Genomic DNA, 18016 nt, shown 5'->3' on the forward strand with positions numbered 1-18016 from the left:
TGAGGACTTGAGGCACATCGTTCTTTTTTTGGGTCTCATCTGTGAATCAGCCACTCAAACCTAGTGGCTCTCAGCCTGCAAGTTCATGCAATGCAGGGCTTCTCCACTGCTCCCCCAAGCCTCCTCAGGCCACCCCTGCATGTGCACCCACCTATATGGCCTGTTCTGAACAGGTGACCCTCACCTGCCAGCATGACTGCCCTTCAAAACCTGAGTTATCTTTCATGTTTTACAGTTACCATAGCAGAAAGATTTATCTTCATCTTTTACCATTTAAAAATACTAATGGAATTACTGTTTTTGTCTGTTTCTGTTTTGAAGCCATACAATTTTTCTCTCACTGCCACCACATTTGTGATGGCCTTAAAAATTATTCTTAAAGATAAATATAATTCTAGAAAAACCTTCTCAGGGAAAAATGGGTATTTTTTCCCAACTGTTGTGGGGCTGAAAAACTTTTATAGCATGTTTGGTGGCATATATGGGATTCTAAGGGCCTTTCAGCACCAACCTTCCTTCCTGGTCCCAGCAGGTGAAGGCAGGGCCCTCCCAGGCCAGTGCACCTGTCACGGCCCTTGGCTGGCTCGAGGAAGGAAGGGACTTCACATCTATTGAATGTTGTGTGCTTCACAAGGGCTGTCTCCTTTCATCTGCACAGCAACTTATTGTACAGATGAGGAATTTGGGCCCAGAGAGGTGAGGTGACCCACCCAAAGTCACACAGCCAAGAAGAAGCAGAGTGCACTTCCCTCTCAGTCACACTCTCCACATCCTCCAGTTGGTTTCTGTTCAGCCTTCTGAACAGGGTGGATTTTTGCTTAAGACTTTCTATATGGATTATAACCTTAAATTACGATATCTTGTCATAACCATTTTAGCTTTCATCTGTGTGATACTTAACATTTTGGGATAACTTTTTGACTATAAGAAAAGTACATGATCTATTTCTTGTAACTTTTTTGGGGGGTGACTTTTAGTTTAAAATAATTATAGGTTCTTAAGAGGTTGCAAAAATGGTATACGGAGAGGTCCCATGACCTTCGCTCAGTTGCCCCCAATGGTACCATATCAAAATCAGAAAATTGACATTGGTACCTTGTGTGTGTATAGTTCATTGTCATTTTATCCCATGGATACATTCATGTAACCACACTGCAATCAAGATATAGAACTGTTCCATCACCACAAAGGTTTTCTTCACGTTACCCTTTTTAATCATAGCCACCCCCTTCCCTCCCACCATCCCTAACCCCTGGCAACCACTAATCTGCTCCCCATTTCTACAGTTTTGTCATTCCTAGAATGTCATATACATGGACTCATACTGTATGTAACCTTTGGAGACTGACGTTTTTCACTCAGCATAATGCCCTTGAGATCCATCCAAGGTGTCCTGTGTATCCATAGTTCATTCTTTTTTATTGTTAAGTAGTATTCCATGGGTGATCTGTTTTTTGAACACTTGGAAACACAGAAGATATTTTTTAAAAATAGAAAAAAATCAAAACAAACTCAAGCCTCCAGTTAGGAGGAAGGAAGTCTCCTGGTTTCCTTCTTGCTCATATCCGAAGTGGCTTAGGCCCCGGGCTGACCCTCTGAAGACCCAGGTGCAAAGACAGGAGAGACAGACAGGGAGAAGACAAAGCCATTTGCCCCAAGCCTCTCTGCTCCCAATCCTCTCCTCGGTGGGACTCCATCTGGCTGCTGCGGACTCTCTGTTTGCATCTGTCTCTTTCCTTTTCTCCCCTCTCTTTCTCCTCACCCTGTGTGTCTCCATCTGTCTCTCTGAGTCAGTCTCTCTCTTTCTCAAACCACAAAACATGGCTAAATGCAATTTCCATTGAGTGCAGAATCTTGTGTCTGTGCTTCATTATTCTGTCTGGATTGGTACATGTTTTCAATTGCATAATTCCCCTCCTTCCTCATTTTCTCCCCAAGACTTTCTCCCACATAATATGAGCATTTGGGGGCCAGCTTTTGACAGTTCTGCTTTTGAATGCTGTGAAAAGTAGAGCGAGTGCCTTTTTCAGTCCTGCACCACCAGGGAAGCAAGGTTGGCAAGTTCCCCCAGGGTTCCTGCTGAGCTTTGTCCCTTAGGCCAGTCCTTGGGAGGAGTGTCCCTCTGCCAGCATTCTCAAAGCCAAGGCTTTCCCTGCAGCACCTGCCTTGGGAGGGTTCAAAGAGCGTTTTGATGGCCTGCTCAAGACCTTCCACCCACATGGGTGACCACAGCATCAGATCCAAACTTCCCTCTCTGGCTGTTCATACCCTTTAACATCTGGACTGACCCTATTCATTTATTTCTTCATTTTTATGTAACTGGGCAGTATAACTTCTTGCCCTAACAGCCATTGCAGTTTTGAAATGGGGTTAATAGAAAGTTATCTAAATATTCAACAAGAAGAGAATGAGTAAATATATCACAGGATGTCCTATATGACCAGACATTACGAAGTCATTAGAAATCACGGTTTGGACAGTTTTCAGAGTGGGAAAATACTCATGATGTATGGTACTGTTAGAACCCTGATGATATAAAAATACATAGGCATGGAAAAATGGCTTAGAAAAAGGACCAAAGTGTTAGCTCTTATTTCTGAATAGTGGGATTGCAGATGACTTTTTAAATTTTTCTTAACGTTCACCATAAGCATGTTTTATCTTTGTAGTCAGAAAACAAATATGCATTATTAAAACTAAATGAACTCTATTGGACAAAACGTCATGTCTACAGCCCTTTACTCAAGGGGTGTTATAGGGATTCAGCACCTCTTCTTCCCCATAACTCCATGGGAAGGCAAACCACTGTCCAGGCCCTTTTCCTTGAGCTCAGGCCCCTGCCAGGTGGGTGGAAAGCCATGCTCTGCATTGCGGTTGATGGCTGCCCTGTCCCTGCCCCCCGGCCATATTTTCAAATGTGATTTGCAGAATGGACACGTCCTGGTTGATGTCCCCGCAACTCTGCACTGCATTTCCGAAGCGGGGTACTGCCTCATCCCGTGAAACAGTGTCCTTATTTCCCATCATCAGATGATCCCTGTGGCCCCTACATTCCCAGCACACACCCAGTGCACAGAGCAGCCACGCATTCTGACCCCTGCCGGGAGCTAGCACAGACACTGGCCTTCCAGACCATGTGCATGGAACCCAGAGCTCCCTGGTTCCAGCCCAATGTACTAGAAAGAGCACAGAGTTCTAGAAGCTTCAACACTGCCATTAACTCCTGCCTGGGAGAAGAGGACCAACAATCCTATTTGCCATATGGAAAGTTACATATAGTGTATGGGACACATTTTTTTTTTTTTTTGCAAAGGGATTTTTGAGCCAGTTCTGCATACAAGCAGCAGTTAACAGTTCAGCTGCTTCAATAATGGTTTGGGGTTGGGCCTTGTGTGCCTTGGGCACCTTGGGCAAGTTTTTCCCCTCTCTATGCCTCAGTTTCCTTATCTGAAACACAGAAGTAATAATATTACCTACTTCATAGGATCATCATAAGGATTAAACAAACTGGTTCATGTAAAGTCTTGGTGAAGTGCCTGTCTGAAGTAGCCCACAGTCACTGTTAGCTACTATTGTTTTTATTCCGAGATGCAGGATATTTGACATTAGGCCTCTCCCAGAAAAACCCAGATGTAAGTCTCTGTGATGAATGCCAAATGAGGATTACCAATTAAAAGCCCTGCCTCAAGTCTGTTCCCAAGTGAGGTAGGAGGTATAAAGAAACACAGGCCGCTGTGTGAGGGGATCGGGGGGTGAACATGGTGAACATGGGAGGGCTGCTCAGAGGGAGCACCCTGTGCTTGGCCTCTGTGGAGACAAAAGTGACTCCATCTTGGATGCTAATCCGCCACGTTGACTTGTGATTAGCTGCAGTCCTGTGAATGCCCCCGATTCCTGTTTTATTTACTGTCCTTTGTGTAAGAAATTCAACCTTGATGTTATCATACAAATTATAAGCTATCACACATACAGCATCTCGCCTGTTTTAGAGGGCTGCCTTTAATTGTCTTGCTGAAGCACGTATACCCTTTTCCTGTGGTATAGAAGCTCTGGGTCTGGGGGGTTGCTGGGTGGAGATCCACCTCTCCTGTGGCCGTCCAAGACCATGCTTCTGTCTAAGTTCCCACAATCGATTTCACCATACCGACAAACTGGATCTGTCTGCCGCCTTTGGTTTCTTGGCTCCTTCAGTATTTGGGGCTGCTTTTCATATACGGCCCTTTCACAGAACAGCTTTGAAGGAGGACAGTAGGCAAAGAAAGGGGCTCGGCTGGGAAGGACAGGAGAACCCCTGGAGCAGAGGGGGCTGTGGCAGGCTTCCTCAGAAATTGTGGAATTCCAGCTGAGGCAGGGGCCCGTGGGTGGGATTGGGACAAGGGATATTTTCGAATCCATACCTGTGATGTCTACCCTTTTCCCAATGGTGTCTTTTTACAACCACCTTGCACAGCAGGCTTATTTATAAATGAGGAAGTGAAGGCTCAGACTGGGCAGTGGCTTGCTCAGCACTCTGCACCTGAGAGGGAGGGAGCTGAGGTTTGAATCCAGAGTCAGGGAGCCCACTTAAGGTCTGTGTTACTGCCTTCTCCAGGGCCACGGAAACCTCTGCTCCAGGAATGGGGTAGGGAGGACAAGGCCTCAGAGGGAACACCTGGCTGCAGGGAAGAGGGAGCGGTTGAGGGAAGCCCGGCCCCAGGTGTGGGAGAGACACTGGGCAGCCACGTGGGGAAAGAGCAGAAAGTAGGTCAGTCACACAGGAGACAGAGCGTGAAATTAATGAGCATGCAGGAGCTGGAGTAGTCACCTTCCGGGAAGGCAGGGAGAGGAATGCAGTTCCTTTGGAAGAGGTGGTGGGGCCCGGGAGGGGCTGGTGCAGGTGGGGGAAGCAGGATTGTGTTTTGGTGTTTTCTCTCCTTGCCCCCAGCATTGGGAGGATGTCTGTGGGGCAGGATGGGGAGATGATGGGAGAGTATAAAGGGTAGAGACTGGCAAGAGGTAGTGACAGAAGCTCTATGAGGGCAGGGATCTTGTTTGTTTTCTTAATGCTGACTGATTCTTGCTGCCTAGGCCAGTGCCTGGCATATCACGGGCAGATTTGAATGAATACATGATTAGAGACAGCTCTGCTATGGACGTTATTGTGTTATTGTGTGAACTGAGGAAGTAAAGCTTTTGTTCCTTATTTTTACCAAGGAGCACCAGCTGAATTCAGTAGCCTTTGCTGAGTCCCTGCCATGTGCTAGCCTGAGCTAGGTGCAGGGGAGATGGGAAGGTGTAAGATAGAGCCCCTTCCCTTACAGAGCTCACCATCTACAGGAAAGACATATTTGCACATGACTGTGACATCATGTGCTGAGCACAAAAATGGATGGATAGTGGGGATGCAGAGAAGGGGCAGTTTTGTTGGGGGTGTGGAAGGTTTGAAGGTTGAGGACAGGGCTACATTACGATTTTCTTGCATCCTAAATCATTTTAACTTTGTGAGCCCTTTCCTACACATACACACATACACACAGACATGCACACACACATCCCTAAAAAGTATATTGACAAACTCCTTGGTATAGAAAAAATATATCAATATTACATTTTTTTTTTTTTGAGACAGAGTCTTGCTCTGTCGCCCAGGCTGGAGTGCAGTGATGCAATCTTGGCTCACTGCAACCTCTGCCTCTGAGGTTAAAGCGATTCTCCTGCCTCAGCCTCCCAAGTAGCTGGGATTACAGGTGTGCACCACCACACCTGGCTAATTTTTGCATTTTTAGTAGAGACGGGTTTTGCCATGTTGATCAGGCTGGTTTTGAACTCCTGGCCTCAAGTGATCCACCTGCCTCGGCATCCCAAAGTGCTGGGATTACAGTCATGAGTCACCATGCCCAGCCTAATATTACATATTAAAACATGTTTTTTGACCTAAAATTTTATTTTTTTCTTCTAATTTTAAAAGAAATTAAAATATTTCTGTGGACCCCTAACAGTGTTGTGGACCCCAGGCACTGGCCTAACATATAAGTTGGTCTGGGTGGAAGGAATTTGTATGACCAACAAGATGGGGACACGTATTCCCGGGTAAAGAGATCAGCGTGTAGACACAGAGGTGTGAGGTGCCAGAAAATTCTAGGAACAGCACATTGTCCTGGTGAGACGGGACAGTAGGTATTTGAAGAGACTGGCAGGAGATGGAATAGGAATATAGGATGGAGACACATGACTTTGAATGCCCTGCTTGGCACATCCTTTCACTAAGGGTTTTCGCTTCTATCAAGGCCTCTGGAACAGGGTTCAAAGGTTGCTGGTGAGAGGGGCAGACTCCTGGACCTCAACTCCAGAAGCTCTGCCAGGAATGTGGTAGGTGTCCCAACTCTAGGGACTCCTCACACTGGCCAGGACATGGTTGGGGGTGGGGGGTGTAAGTGAGAATCCTGGCTGGCTCCCTTTGTCTCTCCACGGTGCAACATGGGGTTCCTTTGGGGTTCCTTTGGGGAGACATCTTCTGGGTTGCCTCATTGGGGCTGGTCTCTTGCTGACTGTGGGTGTGGATATGGGGGTTCCTGCTCCTGGGACATCTCAGTTGGCCGTAGCTTGACTGGTGCCATGGTAAGCAGAGATTCTCCAGGAAGTTATCTTCTCCAGCCGGGGCCCATGAAGCGCTGGATTCTCCAACTGCGACCTGCCAGCTCGTCACCTCCAGTAGTAAGAGTTTCTTCATGCTGGTTCAGTACTTTGTGAATATTCACAAAAGCCCCAGTGGGGTAGGGCAGGGATTATGCCCCTGGCTTACAGATGAGGAAGAGAAGTGACTCCTAAGAGCACACAGAGTGAGTGCATGGACAGATAAGACTTGAACTCATGTTGGTCTCATTCCAAAGCCCAGCATCACCACTGAGAACAGGTGTGAGTCGGGGCAGAGCTGGGGGCTGTGAACCTAAGGGAGACGTGGTGCCACAGGGAACCCCCTTCTCCTGCAGACGCCCCTGACCTCCAGCCCCAGGGCCATCAGCCCTGCCAATGAGGAGTGTGAGGCCTGCAGGGTAGAGCCAGAGGATTTAAATCATAGACTCCCAGAGTCAGGACAGACCAAGAGGTCATCTGACCTGGCCTGTGTCCATCAGCAAACTCTTACACGTGTCTTTACAGGTACCACATTGGGCCCTGGGTGTGTAGAAAAGGTTCTGACACTTCTCACCCCTCCAGGGACTCATGGTCCAGAGCATGGTTTCTCTGCTTAGTACTATTGACACTTTGGCTGCATAATTCCTGGGGGCACTGTGCATTGTAGGATGTGTAGCTGCATCTCTGGCCTCTCCTCACTAGATGCCAGTAACATCCCCATAGTTGTGACAACCAAAGATGTCTGCAGGCATTGCCAAATGGTCCCTGTCAGATTCCTCCTAGTTGAGAAGCACTGGCTTAGGGAGAGGGGCAAGCCAATATATCCACACAGAGCCGAGCGTCCCGTAGCTGGGCAAGACATGAGGGGCTCTGGGGAATGGGGCCTGCCGGGGGGGAAGGCCATTTCCCGATGGAGGTGGGATCCAATCTCAGCACCCTCTTCTTTGCTCCATGACTTGGCTCCTCTGGTGGAAGCAGCTTCTGCTCTGGGAGGCTAGCCACGCTGCTTTGATCAGCCTGGCATTCTGTGCCCTGGATTCCTCTCTTGGTCTTGCTGTGGCAAGAGCTGATGCCCAGTCAGCTTTCATGCATGTTAAGAAAGGCTCTGCTTGTTCTTTGGGATGGCCCTCTGAAAGCTGACTGGGTGGCCACTTAAGTACTGTGCTTATTCAAAGAACAATATTTCAAGCAAGTGCTTCAGCGTAAGTACCTCCAGGTCCCCCACTCCACGGAAGCCACAGCGTGGGAAGACAGCTCTGCAGCTCTCAGCCTGGAGACTGGGTTCTCTTGGATCTTGCCTTTAGCAGCGACAAGACCTGGGCAGAAGACCTTCAATCCACAGAGCTTCCACTTCCTTATCCGTGAAGGGCATGGCCATGCCTTCCCTGTCTTCTCACAGTGTCCTGGGGTAACATTTATTATTTTACAGGAAAAGATATTGTAAATGGAAAAGTATCATACATGTTACCTATCTTCTGAGTTTCTAAGGGGCATTGGGAGTCAGAGTTTTTTCTTTCTTTTAAAAATTATTATTTGAATAGTCATCCACACATTTAACAAGTGTTTACCAAGCTCCCACTATATGCCAAGAAGTCAGCAATGAGCACATCAAATGGGAGGAGATAATAAACGAGTGAATTACAGTCAGTGTAGTAGGTGAGATGGTCACAAAGGCTGAGGGGGAAGAAGCAGTCATGCGGAGGAGGGTGGATATTGAAATTTTAAATAGGGAACACCCCTTTGGAAGGTGCTATTTGAGTAAAAACCCAAAGGCAGTGCGGGAGCAGGTTATGCAGGTGTTATTTCAGGCAGAGGCAACAGCAAACACCACACCCAGGGTGTTCAGGAACAGTGAGAAGGCCAGTGGTGGGTGGTGGGTGGTGGGTGTTGAGAAGGGGACAGGGCAGGAAGTGAGGCTGGTGGGTGGAGAAGGAGGAGAAAGGTTGTCGAGGGGGCGGGGGTAAAGGAAGGCAGGTCACGGTGGGAACCTGGGCTTTTACCCTGGGCTTGGAGGCTTGTGGAGGGTTCGGAGTGGAGAAGAGATGAGACAGTTCCGGCCATGGCTTGTAGGACAGACTTATTGATACCAGCCATGTGTCAGGAGTCACATAATTTGTTAATAATCCTCCCAAGAACCCAGTAAGAAAGTTAATCCCGCATTGCAGCTAGTTCAGGGACTTGTTCATGGAGGGGAGATAGGCATGGCCCAGCTGTGTCCTTGATAGAGCCAGGACTTGGTTCCCAGTCTGTCAGGCACCCAAAACCCTTACCCTAACCCTAACCCTAACAACCCTAACCCTAAAAAGCCCCTGGTGTTTCCACAAGGCCACTTCACTGCCCGTTGTCAGACCTGTCCCATCCTAAATCCTTATTGAAGCAAACAAAAAAGTTTCTCTGTGATTTAAGATGACCTCTGTCCTACCAAAGAGTGATTGTTGAAGACTTACCTCGTTTTAAAAAACTATTTAAAAAATTTTATAGAGACAGAGGTCTCACTATGTTGCCCAGACTGGTTTCAAACTCCTGGCCTCAAGCAATCCTCCTGCCTCAGCCTCTCAAAGTGCTGGGATGACAGGAGTGAGCCACTGCACCCAGCCTTTCTCAGAGATGGAGTCTTGCTCTGTCGCCCAGGCTGGAGTGCAGTGGTGCGATCTCCGCTCACGGCAACCTCTGCCTCCTGGGCTCAAGCGATCCTCCTGCCTCAGCCTCCTGAATAGCTGGCATTACAGGTGCCTGCCACCACGCCTGGCTAATTTTTGTAGTTTTAGTAGAGATGGGGTTTCGCCATGTTGATCAGGCTGGTCTCGAACTCCAGACCTCAGATGATCTGCCCGCCTTGGCCTCCCAAAGTGCTGGGATGACAGGTGTGAGCCATTGCGCCCGGCATTTACTAATCTCTTACGTGTTAACTGTCACTCCACCCAGATGTTCACTTGGACTGGAGGTTGGAATGGGAGGTAGAAAAAGCTTGCTGGAATCAGGAGGCCTGAGCTCTGGTTTGGACTCTGCCACATCATTGCTGCTTCACCTTCTCAGTTTCTCTGTCTTCAAAATCCCTGCTCTGCCTGCTCTTCTCAAGGTGACAGTGAGGACCCTGAGGCAGAGGAGGGTTGGGATTGCTCTGGGAGGAGAGGGGAACCCTGGATCGCACCTTCCTCCTCTACCACGCTGCAGTGGGGGCTGAGTGCCCCTAGGTGGTGCAGTTTTCCCAGGCTGAGCTCCCAGCAACTGCTGCCAAAGGGAGCTGGAAGATCTGGGGGAGACAGAGGGGCAAAAGTGATACTGAAACCCAGTAAAGTGGAAGTTTGAGGTAAAAGCCTGCACTGAGGATTCCTGCTGCTCCTCGGATGGGCACTATGGGGATTAGTAATGCAGGGCCCTCTGGCTGCCCTGGCCACCAGATCCTGCTGTGGGATGCTGGCTGCAGTCCCTGGAGTTGTGGTATGAAGGCCAGGGGTGTATACAGTGTAGCGCCCACTCTTTCACAGATGAGGAATTGGAAGGCTAGACAGTGGGGGGCTTGCCCGGTCACCGTGGGGGCAGGGATAGCTGCTGTGGAGCTGGGCTGTCTGCGGAGGACTTGCTCCCTGGCAGGACCCTCTGTAGACAGCATGTAGTGCCACGGCTTTGATTTCAGTCAATTTCTCCTAGCTGGTGGCCCACCCCACTTTGGCATCTCCTTTTGGGCTTGCCCTCCTTCCCGCTCCGTGGACACTCTCAGGAAAGGCCAAGGGAGCAGTCGTTTGCTTCTCATATAAAGAGCTGTGTCCCAGGGCAGTGGAAAAATGCCGGGCAAGGGTCAGGAGACGTGGGTGTTCGGCGGCTCTGTCGCTACATAGGGCCCATGGCTCTTCTCTCTCTGGTCTCGCTTCCCTTATCTGTAAAGTGGCGTGGGCAGGAAAGAGAAGGTTGGAGAAGGAGAGGGCTGAGCTGCATAGCGCCAAGGTCACTTTCTAGCGTGGACATTCTGAGTAGCACTTGAAGCTTCCCTTCTGTTCATCAGGGGACAGGTGGGGGAAGGAAAGGCTTCAGTTCTCTCATTTAAAAAACACGAGGGAGTGGACGAGATGATGTATCATTCTGGCTCTGACATCCGGCTCAGCGAAACTGAGAGGCAGTCATCAAGGCCAGAACCAGCCCCTTGGAGCTGCCCACACTTGGTGGCCCCTGTCTTGGGAGGTGCAGACCTGCTTCCCTCGAGGTGGACCGGCAGGGCCCACAATGAAACTGGCCTCCTTCCGGGCTGGCTCCTGAGCCACTGCAGAAGTTCTTCCTTCCCCTGTAGAGCTGAAGCCCATCTGCACATCCAGAGGGTGTTCCTTCCCGGGCTTCATTACTAACGGGCTGCCTCCCTGGCCAGACGAGCCTCTCGGGGACCTTGGGCTCTTTCCAAAATCAAGTCCTCCTTCAAAGGAAGTGAGAGATTGGTCACCATGGAGGAAATTCAGAGAATGACAGCTGGAGGAAAGGATTGAGGGGAAGGGGAGAGAACACCCACTTATTGCCAGCCAGCCATGCGCTAGGCACTGCTCAGTCCCCTTCCTGTATATTAACTCAGTTCATCCCATCAACCAGAAATTTATTATGATCATCCTCTGTTTGCAGATAAAGAACCACTGAGGATGTGAATTATTCTTCCTACAGTTGCACAGCTTGTGAACAGTAGAGCTGGGGTCTGAGCCAGGTATCTGACTCTGCAGCCTACCCTCATCCTGCTTGAACACACTGAGGAAGACAGGAATAACAGGACGTGGGTCAGGAGGCTTGGCTTCTGTTCCAGCTTTGAAGTTGAAGGATTAGGTGACAGCTAACACTTGATAGTATTTTATGGTTTCAAAGTGATAACCATGTAATATTTTAATTGATTCTCAGCCCATTTTATAGATGAGGAAACTGAGGCTCACCGATCTGGTGACTTCCTAATTGTGGCAAACTACCAGCTACGCAGTAGCTGGACTGGCTTCGAACCAGGTCTTTTGACCCTGGAGTCTGTGCAGCTCATAAATAAAGCTGATTCTTTGACAAGTTAAGCCTCTTCTCTTGGATTGATTTTTCCAGTCTGTGAAAATGAGGGATTGGATTAGATTAGTAGGCAATCACTAGTTCCCAGGCCCTTTTATTTAAAGAAAAAAAGGAGAACCCATAGAGTCTGGCAACTTAAAATTTTGCTAAGTATGAACACTTTAAAAAAAAAAAAACATTTTATCTTCAAAAAGCTAGGGGGATATTATCTCAGTGTAATGGGGAGAAAAAAACTAGTAACCGAGAACACAATTCCTCTTAGGAATTAAGTGAGCTGTGTTTAGCATAACACTTTGATGAGCCATTGTGGGTGTACCAAACTGCTCTCTGGGTCTGGCTGGAGCAGGCCAGAAGGGAAATGGAACTAGAATAATTCTCTGCAAAAGAATTGATTTGCAGTGGGGATTTGGAAGGCTGAGCAAGCTAGTGACATGAAGATGAGATGCTGAAAGAAAGTCCAGATCCAGGGCAGGGATGAGAGTCCCAGAGACGAGCAGCAAGTGTTCTTCAGGTGGGAGGCAGAGAATGAGCAAAGGGCCCTAGGGAGAGAAGGTCTGGTATTCCATTTCCACCGGGAGGTGTCTGCTTTCCTGGTGTCAGGCAACCTGTGGACACTCTGGCTCTCTTGTCAAAGTGCCCTTGCACAGTGCAGGAGCTCAGTGAATGCAACCTTGGCAGTGCAAGTTTAGGGGGCCCTTGGTTAGGAATCATCCAGATCTGGCAGACCTGAGTTTGAGGCCCATCTCCATCATTTGGAAGTTCTATGAGCTCTTTAATCTTCAGTTTCCTTCTCTGAAATAGATATAATACTCTGCACCTAGAAGGTTGATATAAGGAATAAGTGGGACCATGGACTTAGTACTTGGTGCTCAAGCCTTCAATAAACAGCTACTTAGCTGCCTGTTACTATTAATCATGGTTATTTGGATATTCACAATTTTACTTACTGTGGCAAGCTTGTAGGAGGTTTTTGTTCTGTTTGGGAAGCAGGGTGGCTTTTGCTGCTGTTAAATTCAGTGCAGGATCAGGCAGGAGTATCATCTGGAAGGGAAGGGAAATGGGTGGGGTATTAAACTCAACACCCACCTCCCCCCCGCCCCGCCAACACCAACTGCAGCCCTTTCTGTGTTTTCAAGGCTGAGCACTGTCTACATCTGAGAATCTGCTTCCTTGGAAATGACAGCATATCCTTCCAGGGCTAAGCTCAGAGGGCAGGGCTCCTGCCACGGACAAGCCGAGGGCCAGTGGGGTGGGGGAGACACAGGGAAGAGGACGGGGAGTGAGTAGGAGGAGGTGTGAGGAGGAAGGAAAAGTGCTTCCAGGAACTGACAATCACTCACAGAGGCAGAGGGAGGTGCCTGTGTGCATGCACATATTTGCACGCACATAAATATGTAATCACAAGCATGCATCAGGTAGCATGTGTATGCGGTGTGTATGTGTAGGTGTGACTGTGTGTGACTGTGTGAGCCTGTCCATGTATAAGCATGTCAGTGTGTGACTCTGCCTGTAAGTGGTTGGCTCTGTGTGTGTGTTTTTGAGAAGTTCATATGCACATGTACCTCAGGTAAGCTTGGGCGTGCTGGGCTGGAGTGTGGGGTTGACTCTGTGACTCTCTGAGTGACAGTGAGAGGAGGCTTCTGTCCTGCAAGAGTATCTTGGCAGCACTTGGGGTGTATGTGTGCCCCTAATACATGTGGGATGTCTAAAAGCAGGGACCTTCTGCAGCTTCTTTGAGGAGACCCGGACCCCTCACCCCACCCCACAGCAGACTATGTCTCCCTTCCCAGTCCATACCAGCCCTACCAGCCCCACAACTGACACCTCCTGCTGGCTGCCGGCCTGGACAGTGGGATGGGGAGGAGAAAGGGAAGAATGGAAGGAGGGAAACGAGTGACCGGCCTCCTAGCCCCAACCCTTGGTGCTGCCAGGGAAACGTCCTCCTCCCACCCCCCATCCCCCAATCACCGTGATTCCTGCTGTGAGGGAGATAGGAACCCTCCGTTTCCATGGCAACATAGCAGCCCTGCTTCTCAGCCTGAGCCCAGGCTCCTCTGAGCCATGGAAGGAGTGGGAAGAAAGCCCCTCCCCAGGCTTTTGAGCCCCCACCAAGTGCCCTCACCTGTATACTCCCTACCCCCACCCCAAATATCCCCCACGCTTCTCTAATATTCATGACCCTGCTGGGACTCCTGAGCGCACACCCACCACTGCCTCCACTCCCAGGGTCTGGGGACCGGTCTTGTAGGCAGGAAGGACCACATGTGAGTTTGAGCCCTTGAGAGTGGCAGGATGGAGTTGAATTCCAGTCTTCACCTGTAAAATGGTACTAACATTACTACCTCTCAGGGTTCTTGTGAGAGGCAAATAAGATGGTGCTGTGCAGGTGCTTTGTAAATTCAGGGTACGGGATTGGTGGGTGTGTCACGCCACTGATGAAATGTAAATTGACTCTGCCTCTTTGAAGGGGCAACCCTCCCTCGTGACTTCACTTCTGGTTCTCTCTCCCATAGAAACACACATGTGCTCCGAGAGGCACACATGGGATTGTTTGTTGCTGGCTGCTCTGTAATAGTGAAACTTGGAAACAACCCTGATGTCCACCAATAGAGAAGCAGTTAAATGAGTCATGGTGCATCCATAGACCTACAGCTCTTAAAAAGGGCGTCTATGTGTGCTGATGGGGCACACGCACTAAGACACGTTGCGAAGTGAAAAAAATCAAGTTGAAGAATAGATACAGTATGATCCTATCTATTAGGCATGGTTTTTAGCATGTGAGTGCATGTATGGTCAGGCCAGACTGTTGGCAGTGGGAATGGGACTGGGGAGCAAGGCAATGAAGGGGAACTTTGATTTTTTTTCTTCTATGTGTCTGTCATCTGCTTGCCTATATAGCAAATGTAATTGAAAAGTTCTGGCCAGGCGAGGTGGCTCACACTTGTAATCCCAGCACTTTGGGATGCTGAGGCAGGAGGATCATTTGAGGCCAGGAGTTCAAGACCAGCCTGACCAACATGGCAAAAACCCATCTCTACTAAAGATATAAAAATTAGTCGGGCGTGGTGGCACGCACCTGTATTCCTGGCTACTTGTGAGGTTGAGGCATGAGAATCGCTTGAGCTGGAGAGGCAGATGTTGCAGTGAGTTGAGAAAGTACCATTGCCCTCCAGCCTGGATGACAGAGTGAGACTCTATAAAAACAAGCAAACAGACAGACAAAACTTCTGTGTCACTATTGTTATAGCTGATGAGAGAAAACATACAGGAGACAATCAGAGAACAGGGCAAGAGAGTATAGAATCTAGTACTGGACAAGCTTGGAGGAGAGAGGGGGAAAGTCAGGAGGGCTTCCCGGAGGAGGAGGAAGGTGAGCTGGATCTCAGAGGATGAGGAGAACTCAGAGACTTGAAGCAGAGAGGAGGGCAGTCCAAACACTAGTGAAAACTTGGAAGTGAGGAAGTGCGCTCCAGGCAGGGAGGCCTGGAGGTAGGAGAAAGAGCAGAGGTCTTGGCATCAGATGCCTAGGGGCTGATTCCCATCTTGGCCACATCCTGAAGCTACAGTTCTGGGTAAATCACTTGCATTGTCAGTGTCCTCATCTGGAAATGGGATAATAGCGCATATCTCACTAGACGGTTGTGAAGATTGATTGATGTCGGTATAGAGGAAACTGTAAGATATCATACAGATGTGAATTTATTGTTGTTGGTTTCTCCCAGGGGACAATGAGACACAGACATGACTGTAGTCTACTTATTTGCCAATGCTTGGTGAACGCTAGTCAACCCTTTACCGATCTGGTCAGGTTCAGGCCCACACTCAAGGTGCTAGGAGATACAGAGCCAGCATGGATTCTTCAGCAAGGGAGGGAAGAGAAGATCTAAATACGACAAAAACCCTTGATTAGGACCCACATTATGCCAATCATGAGCTAGGTATTTTAATGTATTTATTCGATCTTCTCAGGTACTTTATGAGATGAGTGTGCCTATTTTTCAGGTAAGGAAAAAATTCAGAGAAATTCATTCATTCATTCACTCAGCAAATACTCGTTGAACAGCTTCCATGGCAGACACCATTCTGGTTGTTGAGTGAAGGAAAATCCCTGCCCCCATGCAGTGTACAGCCAGCCTGATAGGGGAGACAGACAATGAAACTAACAAATCTTTGAGGTTATGCCAGGTGATAATGAGTGCTTTGAAAACAAAGCTGAGAGCATGAGGAGGTGGTAGGACAGGTCACTCTGACTTTTTTTTTTTTTTGAGATGAAGTTTTGCTCTTTTTGCCCAGGCTGGAGTGCAGTGGCATGATCTCGGCTCACTGCAACCTCTACCTCCTGGGTTCAAGTGATTCTTCTGCCTCAGCCTCCCTAGTAGCTGGAATTACAGGTGTCTGCCACCATGCCCAGCTAATTTTTATATTTTTAGTAAAGACAGGGTTTCACCATGTTGGCCAGGCTGGTCTCAAATTCCAGGCCTCAGGTGATTTGAGGCCAAGAGTTTGAGACCAGCCTGGCCAACATGGCGAAACTCCATCTTTACTAAAAATATAAAAATTAGCCGGCCTCCCAAAGTGCTGGGATTACAGGCATGAGCCACCGTGCCCGGCCAGGTCACTCTGACTTCTAAGCAGGGAACTGAATGAAGCCCATGTAGACCATTCTGAGCAGAGGCATAGCCTGTGCAAAGGCCCTGGGGTGAGGGCATGCTTGCTGTAATGAGGGCTGTGTTGGGGAAGGAAAAAAGGCAGGTGTGGTAAGAGAGTGGCTGAGGTTGGAGAGAAGTGAGGGATGTGGAGGTGTATATTATATGGGACTTCGGAGGTCAAAGCTAAGACTGTGGATTTAATTCTAAATGGGTTGAGAGGTCATTGGAGGGATTTGACCAGAGGTGTGACACCATCTCAGAGTTAGGTTTTAAAACAGTCACTCTGGCCATGGAATGCAGATAAGACTGTAGGGAGCATGCATGGGAGCCGAGGGGTTAATTAGGAAGCTGCTGAACCCATCCAGGTGAGAAGAGAAAGACAGAGCACAGTGGCAGCGTGGAGGTGGTAAACAGCAGTCAGCTTTGAAATATATTTCAAAAACAGAAGCAACAGGGCTTCCTATTGGATTGAATGTGGACTATGAGCTAAAGGGAGGAGTAAAGCATGACTCCATGACTTTGGTCCTGAGCAACTGGGTAAATGTCGGTGCCATTTACTGAGATGGGGAAGATGGTGGAGGAGCAGGTTTGGGGGCAATTAGGATTCACTTTGATTTTGAGATGGCTTTAGACATCTAAACGGAGATGTCAGGTGGGCAGCTGGATGTATGTGATGGAACTTCAGGGGAGATGTCAGGACTGGAGCTATAAATTGGGACATTATCACCATATAAATGTTGTGGGAAACTGTGGGATAGGATGATATCGCCCAGGGAGAGTGTGCAGCTGGAGGACAGAAGAGGCTCCTGGGTGCTTTGGCCTTTGTAGGTCTGGAAGATGCATCCTCTTGGGAGACTTGCCTGGCATCTCTCTGGAAAAGATGCTCTCTTCTCTCCAGGCAGGGAAGCCTGTGCAGGGCAGGGGTTCTCAGAAACACTCAGGCTTATGGAAACACCTGTTGCTAATCCCAGCCCCATGGGTCTGGGGAGACCACCCTTTGAGGATGACTGGTCCAGGCGGAGAAAGACTTGCAGTGAGACCATAGATTCTGGAGCCAGGTAGAACTGGTTCCAAACCAGGCTGTCCCACCAACTTGCTATGTGATCTTGGGTGAGAGTGTCTGTCCCTGAGCCTCAGTGTCCTTTTCTGTAAAATGGGAACAATAACACCAATTGCTCAGGGTTATTATGAAGGTCGAGCAAATTAGCATGTTTTCAGCTTTTAGGAACAGTGCCTAGACAGGTGGGGTTTGGGAAATGTCACATCTATCCTCTGAAGAAGCCCTGGGGCAGGCAGGAGTGAGTGGTTTCTGTCCTCTCAGATGGCTCTAGGTTGTCAGCTGGAACCCTGGTGGGGGCAGCTGGGCAGACAGATGTCCCTGTTTTGATGCCTTGTCTCAGGATGCCCCTGAGACTTGAGTCCTGGAGGGAAGTAATGTCCGGCAAGGCTGCCTCACGCCTGGGCTCCTGCTGTCCCCCGAGCCCTTCTGCTGCCCACTCTGTCTCTGCCTCCGTGTTCCACCACAGGACCCTTCCAGTCCTGGTTCCTGAAGAGCTCCCGACGTCCCTTCATCTCCACCTGTCTCCAGTGACCAGTGACCACTTCCCCTCTTTCGCCCTCACTCCCCCTTCCTGGACCTTGTCACTCAGCTTCCCTAGAAAGGGAGTGTGGCCTGACCGCAAGAACCTGGCCAGGAGTCAGGCAGATGAGGGTCCGGCTGCCACGGACAGGAG

The 18016-nt window shown here is 49.1% G+C and overlaps 1 long non-coding RNA gene across 3 annotated transcripts in view; it reads left to right on the plus strand.

The window, feature by feature from the left end:
• LOC131384025 (uncharacterized) overlaps positions 1-18016 on the plus strand; it is a 94008-nt gene that overhangs the window by 29807 nt on the left and 46185 nt on the right. The window contains exons 3-4 of one of the 3 annotated variants that reach the window (XR_009214501.1): positions 9538-9691; positions 11218-11642. The exons of the other annotated variants lie outside the window; for them this stretch is intronic. This is a non-coding gene — a long non-coding RNA (uncharacterized LOC131384025). Of the gene's footprint in view, positions 1-9537; positions 9692-11217; positions 11643-18016 lie in introns of those variants that run through there. 3 annotated transcript variants of the gene reach the window in all.

Source organism: Hylobates moloch, unplaced genomic scaffold (genome assembly GCF_009828535.3).
Source record: "Hylobates moloch isolate HMO894 unplaced genomic scaffold, HMol_V3 SCAFFOLD_8, whole genome shotgun sequence".
In the NCBI taxonomy this organism is placed as follows: Eukaryota; Metazoa; Chordata; class Mammalia; order Primates; family Hylobatidae; genus Hylobates; species Hylobates moloch.